The 11,157-nt window shown below is 35.8% G+C and overlaps 1 long non-coding RNA gene across 3 annotated transcripts in view; it reads right to left on the bottom strand.

Moving 5' to 3' along the window:
• Positions 1 to 6,988: 6,988 nt before the first annotated feature.
• Positions 6,989 to 11,157, bottom strand: part of LOC143300715 (uncharacterized) — a 7,786-nt gene continuing 3,617 nt past the window's right edge. Inside the window, exons 2-5 of one of the 3 annotated variants that reach the window (XR_013057683.1) lie at positions 10,270 to 11,157; positions 9,629 to 9,682; positions 8,695 to 8,748; positions 6,989 to 7,790 (exon numbers count right to left, since the gene is read on the bottom strand). The exon at positions 10,270 to 11,157 is cut by the window's right edge and continues 276 nt beyond it. This is a non-coding gene — a long non-coding RNA (uncharacterized LOC143300715). Of the gene's footprint in view, positions 7,791 to 8,694; positions 8,749 to 9,628 lie in introns of all 3 variants that reach the window. The other 2 variants (XR_013057682.1, XR_013057684.1) reach the window with 2 other exon arrangements.

The raw sequence follows: 11,157 nt of genomic DNA, 5'->3' as shown, positions 1-11,157 counted from the left end.
CTCAGGTGGTTGGAGGGAGTGGTCATCAACCTGGAGGTTGCTTGTCGTTCAATGAGGGAAGCACTGGGCCAGCTTTTTAGCTGAAATGCTTTAACTGTAGTGATGTTCTTGTTTTCATTTATTTATCTTAATATCATTATCATTTTTTTTTTTTTTGGTAGGTGTGACTTTGGTTAGATATTAAAATAAGATATCTTCATTTATCTTATTTTAATATCATTATTATTATTGTTTTTTGTTGTTTATTTTTGGTAAGCGTGACTTCGGTTAGATGTAAGTAATGGCTGCTTGTGTTGCAGCAAGTTGTGGACTTTATTCAGAGTGGTAAATGTGTTGGGACACTGAATATCAATCACCACAGTGATGGTTTTCATTTTGGCTACTTCTCATTCATAAAAATGCTGAATTAAATATGTAATATAGTTTCTGCCATGAACTTAGTTTTGGGATTTAAAATCTTGAACACGAGTTAGCCATTAAAAAAAAACAATTTGTGTGTGACTGTGTGTCATATAATATTGATCTTGATCTTGTATAAAAAAAAAAAAAGGGGGGTGTGCGGGGAGGGATTGTGTGTGTGTGTGTGTGTGTGTGTGTGTGTGTGTGTGTGTGCATGAATAGTCGTATGCATGCACATATAACTACATGCATCAAATTGGCCTTTCCATTAATCTATCGATAGAGTAAACCAATCAAACCTGAACATTAACATAATTATACATAATACGCAAATTGTACATAACAGGCATAGAAAACAAAAAAAATGCCAGCAGGCAACTCGTATATCCTAGGTCCAAATTTGAATACAGCTTTGCAAGAATGCACAATTATGAAGTCCAGAAAAATAAATAATCATGGCTATCTTGAAAAAAATGGATGGGAATGAATAGCATGGCTGAAGTAATAAATGACAGAAAAGGAAAAGTGACATATAAAATGATAAATTTTCAGGAGAGGGTTTCCAGAGGGTGGGCATAGTATCTTAATGGAAAGAGTCCCTGACATCCCCACAGGGGCACACAAACAGCACCTTCAACAAACCAAACATCAACTGATCAAGCAACAGAGGCTTATGATGTTGTATTGTGTTTATTTAGATCAAAAGCATACAGGTTTTCTCACAGAAGATTCTGTTGTTGTCCTGGCTGATGTGCATTTCCTGAAACAGGACGACGAATTGTCAGTCATAAGAGATAAATATGCAAAGACATGTGTTTGCAACTGAATTTTGTCGGGCTTCTACCATACAACCTTTTCAGCAAGGGAAACCCAAAAATGCGTGAATCATGCCAGCTGGTATAGTTTGTGGAACAAATACCCACAACCTGTCCAGCATGGGAGGCCCTACCAGGCATGTGACACATCAAATGACATAGCTCGACAGGTCACTGAAGCACTCAAGCTACCCCACCACGACAAGGTATCAGTTCCATGGGGTAGTAACATATCAAGTTTATTCATGTATTCATTTGTCAGAATGTCATATACAAACCAATGTGAAGCTCACTTTGTAAAACACAATATATTAGCACTAATGTTTACTGAATAGTTTGCAATTTAAAGAAAAAAAAGTAAAACAATGGATTCTGTTTAAGCATTTAAATCTGGTCTTCTTCTTATGCTACAATTTTTATTGACATTTCACTGTCTGCTGATTAACCATAATTCCATGCCTACAACACCAGTACAAGGCAGTATACCCTCCACACCACAAACCCTCTTCAAATTTGAATGGACCATCTCACGAGAAAGAGCTATAGATCTACATCATATATGTGAAGCAAGTTTTTTCAACAATCCCAAATTTCCTGATCAAGGCATCTATTTAAGAAAAAGTGCATGCCAACACTGCAACGCACTGTTTTGTGCAAACAACATGCACAAGTGTCCGAAGCTTCTGCTGTGGCTACATGTGATCAAATGTCAATTAATATGCGAGTGTAAACTTCTACTTGTTATGTATCTGATCTATCAACCCGTTTGATGGCAGATACTTGAAGCTGAACTGGACACTTAATCTTTGTAATGATAAAATTTTATGGTGCCAGCCAATGACTGTTGGATTTACCTATTCTATCAAGTATCATAATTAAGTATGCTTTTCCAAACACACACAACAAAAGAACAATTAGTTTCAAGCCCAGGTTACTGTAACAGTTTGAATTTCAGGACTGGAAACCTGTGACATATATAAAAAGGTAAACATCAATTCATTATACTGTTCACCGCACCCCCTCACCTTTCGGAAAAAAAAAGATACACTGACAATGATATGTTAAAAAGCATGTATCATTTGTTAACATTTCAGAATCTTAAAATGAATCATTGTATGTCAATCTCAAGTGAAAAATTTAATTCCCCCCACCCCCACCCAAAACAAGACAAAAAGGAATGAGTACCTTTTATGTTTCATCCCTATTATGTTATGATAAGTGTAGCCGGATTGGCTACAATCTTTGTTGGGCCAGCTTAGCAGACGATTTTTGTGACTCGCCGAAGGCTAACAAGGAAGTTGTAAATCGGTCACAAATTATCTCCCTTTACATGGAACCGCATGATGATTTTCATCCATTTGTTAAATTATAAACACTTCCTTATAGATGAGATTATAGTTTTTATGTTATTGGACTTCAGAAAGATCATACTTCTCAACTGTAATGATATCATTTGGCCAGGTAGCCTATAACTCTTTTAAACTAATATTTATGTCAATGAATTTTGGCGCGATCTTCGAAATCCACTCAGTTGAAACATATAAAATACCTTGTTTTCTATAAATCAATATAGCTGCCGTGGAATTTAGATTGTGCATTACAATGTAAATGATTAAGCTTTCTTCTCGTGTATCGCTTTCCGTGTACACCTAAGTTATAGGCATGCGATAGTACGAAATTTCTGACAGTATTTCGGCCCCACAAAACTCTCTCTTCTTCAAGCCATTGGAATTCGTCAGTGCCGATTTGAGCAAAAGACGTTTTTACAATACCTAGACATTTTTATAGCGTGTCTTGCAGATGTTTACATTTCTGTTATCAATCTGATTCGCATCATACATGTATAGTTGTGTTGTAGTTGGTTTAAACGAAGTATTTCATTGTCGATCACAAGTGCCAAAAGCACCCCAACCGGTGCCGACACGGGAGCTGTCCGTTGAGTTTTCTCTTGAATTTTGACATGAAAAATCTTTAGAAGCAGATTCTATAGATGATTTTTATATAGTTGAAAATTCAGGATTTTCAGTTTCTTAACTGTTGCAATTATATTACATATCGCGACGTTTTAATTGTTGCAATGTACAAAAATGATACATGAACTCGTTAAAAGCTCGTTCATTCAGTGACTCTTTTTGTTTAGTTTTTAACTACATTATTTTTGTAGAAAATGGTTTAGCTTAAGAAAATGCTCGTTTCTTGTAGTTTTGTGTGATATATAATATGTCTATGTTAGTTCCCCGAGCCGAAAGTCAGAAGCCGCCAAATTTGGTCAAACAAACACAAGCTTGGCCCCTCAAGGCTCACGGAGGGCCTGTTTCGTGAGTCGCTTCGCGGCGCTGGCTTTGCGGTTCGGCGGAACAGAATATAAGGAGTGAGTGAGTGCCAGACAAATAGAGAACTCTCCTGGTCTGGAAGAATGAGAGAATAAAAGAAGAAAAACCGGCGCAGTGCCTTCCCGAGTCTACCTTGCCTGGCTGCAGCTCTCTTCTGCTAACACCTGATACCTGTCTTCACCTTCTCTAACACCACCTTACCACCCCGTCACATAAGAATAAAACAGAAATATTTCATACATATCTATACCTATCCAACTATCTTTCTCAATAACTCTACAACAGATGAGAAATCTGATGATGATACACAGACACAGAGAGCGTGTCATACTCATAAGCAAGAGTAATGACATCAAATATATTAAGAGATAAAAGGTTGACCACCAGACCACACACACAAGAACCATCATTACTTAAAAGGCAGTTTCCCAGGCCTTAAAAAAAAACGAAAAAAAGTCCCATCCTGATTTCAATATAGATACACTATCCAACATGGCTTATGATTGGAGTACCACGACTCCAGTACACTAGCAGGAGTTGGCTCAGGCACATTTGTGAGAACCAGATCCAGTGTCGAGTCATAGTCTGTGGTGGGATCTTTGATCAGCTGTTGCAGACTGAACTGTTCACAGAACTCCTGAAGAGGTCTAGGCAGACCACGGGAAGCATCACTGTTGAAGTCTCCTCCAATGATAACATGAGTGTGACTTGTGAGCTCCTGCTGAATAACTGCTTTGAGTTCTGCACACAAAATTGTGATGCTGACATGTGGAGGACAGTAGATCCCAACAACAACCAGTCCTCTAACGCTGGTACTGGCATCAACCACAGTGATTTCAATGCCACTGCTGCACTTCTGGCTAGCACTGCTACTGAATGGCAGACTGTGATCTCTGGTGTAAACAAGTGTACCAGCATGTGAACGACGGCCTTTCACTGAAGCTGTGTTTCTGGCAACCACAGTAAAATCTGCAATCTTGTAGTGTTCCGGGTCATCCTGTTCATGCTCCCATGTTTCAAAAATAAACATGAGGCTTGCTTGTAGCAAGTTCCTCTCTGCACGGAGATCAGCAATGTGTTTGTGAAGTGATCGGCTGTTGTGAAACACAATCACAAACCCTGTGGTGGAAAACTGCTGAAGATCAGTCAGACAGGGCACAACAGGTTCTTGTCTCAGTCTTTCCATTTCCTGCTTGACTTTTGGTGACACTCTGATCTTCTTTGGATCAAAGTCAAGCAGGTGGAGACCAGCCATAGTTCTGGCTCTGCTGAGAGCCACATACACTAGATGGTGGTGTGCTGCTCCCTGAAACGACACTGCCACGTTCTCCAGTGTGGAGCCCTGTGACTTGTGGATGGTGATAGCAGAGTAAGCCGTCAAAGGGAACTGTCTATGCAGAACTGCAACGTTCTGACGTTTTCCAACACGAAACTGCTTCACACTTTGGAAGACAGGAGTCCACTTTGTGTTGATGTTCTGTGTGTAGAGCTGTTTGTTCTGTTCACGGATCTTTTTCCTGACACCTTCATCATCAAACTCTACCCACAGAACAGACACATGTTCTTCAGATCCATGATCTAGCAACAACAGCACTTAGAAAAGTGAAGGGGTCAAAGAATGTTCTTTGACACCCACAGACTGCCAGGCTCAAACAGCGGAAAAAAGAGTTTCCATCCCCCCTTATACTGATGATCTGTTTGGGTGCTCCTGCCTCAACTTTGGGTTCTACAGAGGGAAGGCTGCATTTGAACACCAAATGTAACTGCTCACATTTCTGTACCTGCCATTCAGTCTGCACAGGGGTGAATGCAATGTTGTGTTGCTCAATGGAAGTAACAGGTGATGTCTGCAAGCATGAACATTTGTGTGACTGAAACCGCTGAAATGTTGAAAAAACTTTACCACAAAACCTACAATAGGGGCGTTTGTGTTTAACTACAGTGGTTGTGCTTTTAAACACCTTTTGACAAACCTCACATTGAATGCGCTTTTCACAATCCATTTTAACAGGAGAATGTATGTTGTCTGACAACATGCAGATTCAAAGTATAGATGCAATTCAGCAACAAAGAGTAAAAGTAAAGAGAAAAAAACCCAATAACTGGATATGAAAACTGTTTCAAACTGTATACAGTTTAATGTACAAATGAATACTTTTATTGTTTTAAAAACTGTTAATCCTATAGTTGCTCAAATAAGCTGATTTTAAAAAGTTGCTGTCTTCAGTACCTGTCAAATAAAATTTAATATACCGATGGTTTGGCCTCATCAGTCTGAATTAAATGTTCTAGCCGCATAAACCACACAACCTGATTCATTGATTGTAAAAAGCTACCTTCAGTTAGTATTACCATAATTTTCAGACCAGGTAATAAAGAATCATCCACCTTACAACTGTCCATAACCTGTAGAGAAATTCAATGCCAGAATAGGTGATTTTCCTGTTCCTAACACACAAACTGAAAGTGAACACCTATTTACCACGTTAGTTTTTCTTTTAAATGGTGAAGACTTTTTATTGAAGAAGCTGTAACAACACAGTTGTTAGGCAACTCAATGATTCAACAAAGAAAAGAAAGAGATATTCCAGTTTCCACTAAATAAATGCTGTACAACAGTGCAATAAATATTCAGAAGTGTTACAGGAATCAGCTGGACCAGTCTTGTTCAGTTTTATTTAGTTGGTGAGAAACTTAGATGAAACTGTCCATGTTGTGAAAAAAAGAAGAAAAATCAAACAATATGAGCAATATACAAGATCACCCATCTTTTTCTACATGGTGAAAATAGATAAGGGGAAACAAGATCAAGATGCTAAACAGCAGTCATCAAGAGTAATTTACCTGACTTGGCTGCTTGGCACTTCATAAAAGAGATAACATCACAAAATCACAGTGTAAAGTTGTGAGCAAATTACCTTTCAGACACATTAAGCTGTTAAATATCAAAATCTTACTGACTGTTTTGCATGTTCATCTTATGTGGTTTATTCACTCATTACATATTTGGGTCAGACTGATATCACATCTGCTAAAAAGTGCTTTAAAAACAGTTAAGCTGTTTAGTTATTGTCATGATGTTAAGCAGGTCATGTGGCAACTGTTTCCTGTTTTTGTTTTGTTCTGTGTAATGACTTGTTTCTATTTACCTCTAATGTAGTTACTAGAATTATCCAAAACAACCACATACTTATATTTTGCATTTTACTTTAGGATATTGTAAAAAAAATTTGCTGTGGAATGGTAGTGAAGTGATGAAAGGAAAAATTCTAAATTTGCATTTTATCTGTTGTGAACTTTTCACTAATTTCAGCTGCAAATATTTTTAATAATCTGCAAAAACCTGTTTAAATTTACAAATTCCAACTAATATTTTGTTGTTGTTGAAAATATGGTATCTTTTACCCTAACTTGCATATTTGCAACATTTTGGGACTAATTCTACAACACAAATGTTATTTGTTGTTATGGTTTTTCTGACTTTCTTCCCTTTCAACATATTATGTTGATTGCATCTATGAGAAGTTTGCATAGTTATTGATGCATACTTTTTATGGACAAAACAATGTTGACACTTACCTCCTCCTCTTCTGTTTACAGCTTTTGAAAGACAGGGAAAGATAAGTTGTGAAGTTCTCAACTTCATGTAAATGTTTAAAAAAAATGTTATCTCTTGTTTAAAATAAGTTTATTTTGTGTTTCCTTTTTTAAAATTTTGTTGTTGTTGTTGTTGTTGTTGTTGTTCACTTGTTTGTTGTTGTTGTTGTTCACTTGTTGCTGTTGTTGTTGCCTTCAGAGAAGTAGTTTAAATGCTTTAAATTTTAAGTTACTGTCATTCAAGAGTCAGTTTAACTGAAACATGTCACAGTGTGAATGTTATGAACAGTGTATAAAACTTAACATAAAAAAAGCAAATGTAAACATGATGTTCGCACCAAAGTGGTATATTAATATTATGTTGAATGCATGAAGCAATAAAACAGATCTCTTAAAAGCTAAATAATCAAGTTATAATTTCAAAGAGCATGTCACAAAAACTGGATACCAATCAGATTTTGGGCCATAAGATTTAAGACAAATAATAACAGAATGTTAAAACTAAAAGCCTGAACATTTGAAATGCTCACATTAAGAAGTGATTACACTGTTTACAAATTAAAGAAAATAAAAATCCACTTACCAAACAATTGCAAGTAATCATGCGAATCTGATTCACACACACACTCTCAGACTCTGCCGGTCTCTGCAGCATACGATGATAAGCAGCAGGTGAAATGAACATGTTCAGAATATTTATGTTTGTAAATTGTGAATATATTAATAGTAGGTCAGATCATATTTATAACCTATTTTGACTGTATTCCATTTGTGATTTCACATCCTTTATTTTAATGTATGATCTTAATAAAAGTAAAACTTACATTCTCACACAAAACTTCTGCCATTCTAAGTTTTCACATTATCATAGTATCTAAATATTTATCAACGAATCTGAAAAAAATATAAGGAAAAAAAACAACAACAAAACACCAGAAACTTTATGCTGGTTAAAAGTCTATTCTTAAGTGGTCTGCCTGTCATCATCTGCTTGATATAAAAAAAAACATAACAAACATTTGCAACTGTTAATTATAAAGCATAGCTGATGAAATTTTCATGAATGGTATCCTGTGGAACAGGTATAATATACTACATACAACTACAAGTTTACATTAATCAATGAAGAATATCATTCCAATTGTCATTGGCCTAAGACATGTCATGGTCAAGTTCACTGATGATGCAGGTGAGGGGAACATACTGACACCTTTCCAGATGGAGATGACATAGGATTAGTGTCACACAGCAGTGTTCCACCTTTTGCTGCCCCGTGTCTGCTCCAGTGGCAAATATTTTCTCTCTCATTCTTTTGAGATAATGGGACTGCTACATGAAATAATCTATAATTGACTTGAATTTGTACCCTAAAACTCACATATATCTTATTATCTGTATCTATCTATCTGTCTATATATGCAAGTGTATTTTACATGTAATATGTGTATACATGCATGTGTATTTTATATGTATATCTATCAATCAATGTATCTATCTATCTATATTTAAGTTCTACATACATGTTACAAAGAGAGAAAAGATGATCTTACCTTTCAGTGTTCACAGTGAAAGGGCAAGTCTGTCATGGATCCTGTCATATAATCCTGTCAATCACAAACACTTTTGTTTATATAACACATTAGATCAATGCTACATACACACAACAAAATGTGACTAACATACATACCCACACACACAAAATGGATACATACATTTTAACATACATGTGCACCTAACACTAACAGCTACCCACAACACAGTTTTGTCAGCCAGTTTGGCAACCTTCTCTGATCTATAGCTGTAACAGTTAATAATAATGTTAATGATGGTCAAGTTCACTGATGATGCAGGTGAGGGGAACATACTGACACCTTTCCAGATGGAGATGACATAGGATTGGTGCCACACAGCAGTGTTCCACCTTTTGCTGCCCTGTGTCTACTCTGATGGCAAATGTTTTCTCTCTCATTCTTTTGAGATAATGAGACTGCTACATCATAGTACATGAAATAATCTATAATTGACTTGAATTTGTACCCTAAAACTCACATATATCTTATTATCTATATCTGTATCTATCTATCTGTCAAATATATGCAAGTGTATTTTACATGTATATGTGTATACAGGCATGTGTATTTTATATGTATATCTATCAATCAATGTATCTATCTATCTATATTTAAGTTCTACATACATGTTACAACTTGTATATTTAAATAAAGATATAGAATATAAACAAAATGCATACATACATTTTAACATACATGTGCACCTAACACTAACAGCTACCCACAACACAGTCTTGTCTGCCAGTTTGGCAACCTTCTCTGATCTATAGCCGTAACAGTTAATATTAATAATATTAATGATGATAATGATCATACTATTCATAGCCATGTTTCAACTAAACACTAAATATAAGAAATTGAGGTCATTTGTTACATACTGTGCTAGCCATCTAAAGAGAAAAGATGATCTTACCTTTCAGTGTTCACAGTGAAAGGGCAAGTCTGTCATGGATCCTGTCATATAATCCTGTCAATCACAAACACTTTTGTTTATATAACACATTAGATCAATGCTACATACACACAACAAAATGTGACTAACACACACAACAAAATGTGACTAACACACATACCCACACATACAAAATGGATACATACATTTTTACATACATGTGCACCTAACACTAACAGCTACCCACAACACAGTTTTGTCAGCCAGTTTGGCAACCTTCTCTGATCTATAGCCGTAACAGTTAATAATAATGTTAATGATGGTCAAGTTCACTGATGATGCAGGTGAGGGGAACATACTGACACCTTTCCACCTTTTGCTGCCCTGTGTCTGTCCCTGTAGCAAATATTTTCTCTCTCATTTTTTTGAGGTAATGAGACTGCCACATGAAATAATCTATAATTGACTTGAATTTGTACCCTAAAACTCACATATATCTTATTATCTATATATCTATCTATATATCTATCTATTCTATGCAAGTGTATTTACATGTATATGTATATACATGCATGTATATTTTATATGTATATTTATCAATGTATGTATCTATCTATCTATATAGATATATATCTACATACATGTTACAACTTGTATATTACCTTTCAGTGTTCACAGTGAAAGGGCAAATCTGTCATGTATCCTCAATCCTGTCATATATCCTGTCAATCACAAACACTTTTGAGTTTTGTATATGTAACACATTAGATTAATGTTACATAGTAACATACACACAACAAAATGTGACTAACACTCACACATACAAAACGCGATGCATTTTAACATACATGTGCACCTAACACTAACAGCAACCCACAACACAGTTTTGTCCACCAGTTTGGCAACCTTGTCTGATCTATAACTGTAACAGTTAATAAGAATCTTAATGATGATAATGATAGTATTTACTAATAACTTTTTTTTCTCAAAAGTTGTATCACATAACTAAAGCAATAGGCACAAAAAATCCATTTGATGATTGTGGCTGTTGAACTTGTATAAGATAATATGTCAGTCGATCATGTAAAATGATAATTATACATACATACATACACACACACATATATATATGTGTGTGTGTGTGTGTGTGTGTGTGTGTGTGTGTGTGTGTGTGCGCTAACATGTATGTTAATGTAATATATCATTTGTACATTTAACACAATCCAACTCTACACATTATATTTCACACAATTTTAATATAAACTTTAACTGGGTGTTGAAGAGGGAGAGGTGGCATAGCATATTTTGTTTTACTAAATGTATGTTCTATGTGGAAAGCTGTAACTGGTATGAACAAGGTACACATAAACATATATAAATAAGCAGCAACAACATTCGACAATCGTAGTCATAACTGACACAAGGCATGCAGCATTGTTGTTGGAGTGAGACGTGTATCTATCTCTATAAAAAATTATATTTCACATTATTATGCAAGAGCTGAATGACAGACAAGTGGAGAGAGAGCCAGGCACATCAACTGATCATAC

Source organism: Babylonia areolata, chromosome 26 (assembly GCF_041734735.1).
Source record: "Babylonia areolata isolate BAREFJ2019XMU chromosome 26, ASM4173473v1, whole genome shotgun sequence".
NCBI lineage: Eukaryota > Metazoa > Mollusca > Gastropoda > Neogastropoda > Buccinidae > Babylonia > Babylonia areolata.
The sequence above is the reverse complement of the archived record's forward strand: the minus strand, read 5'-3'. Positions and strand labels throughout refer to the sequence as shown.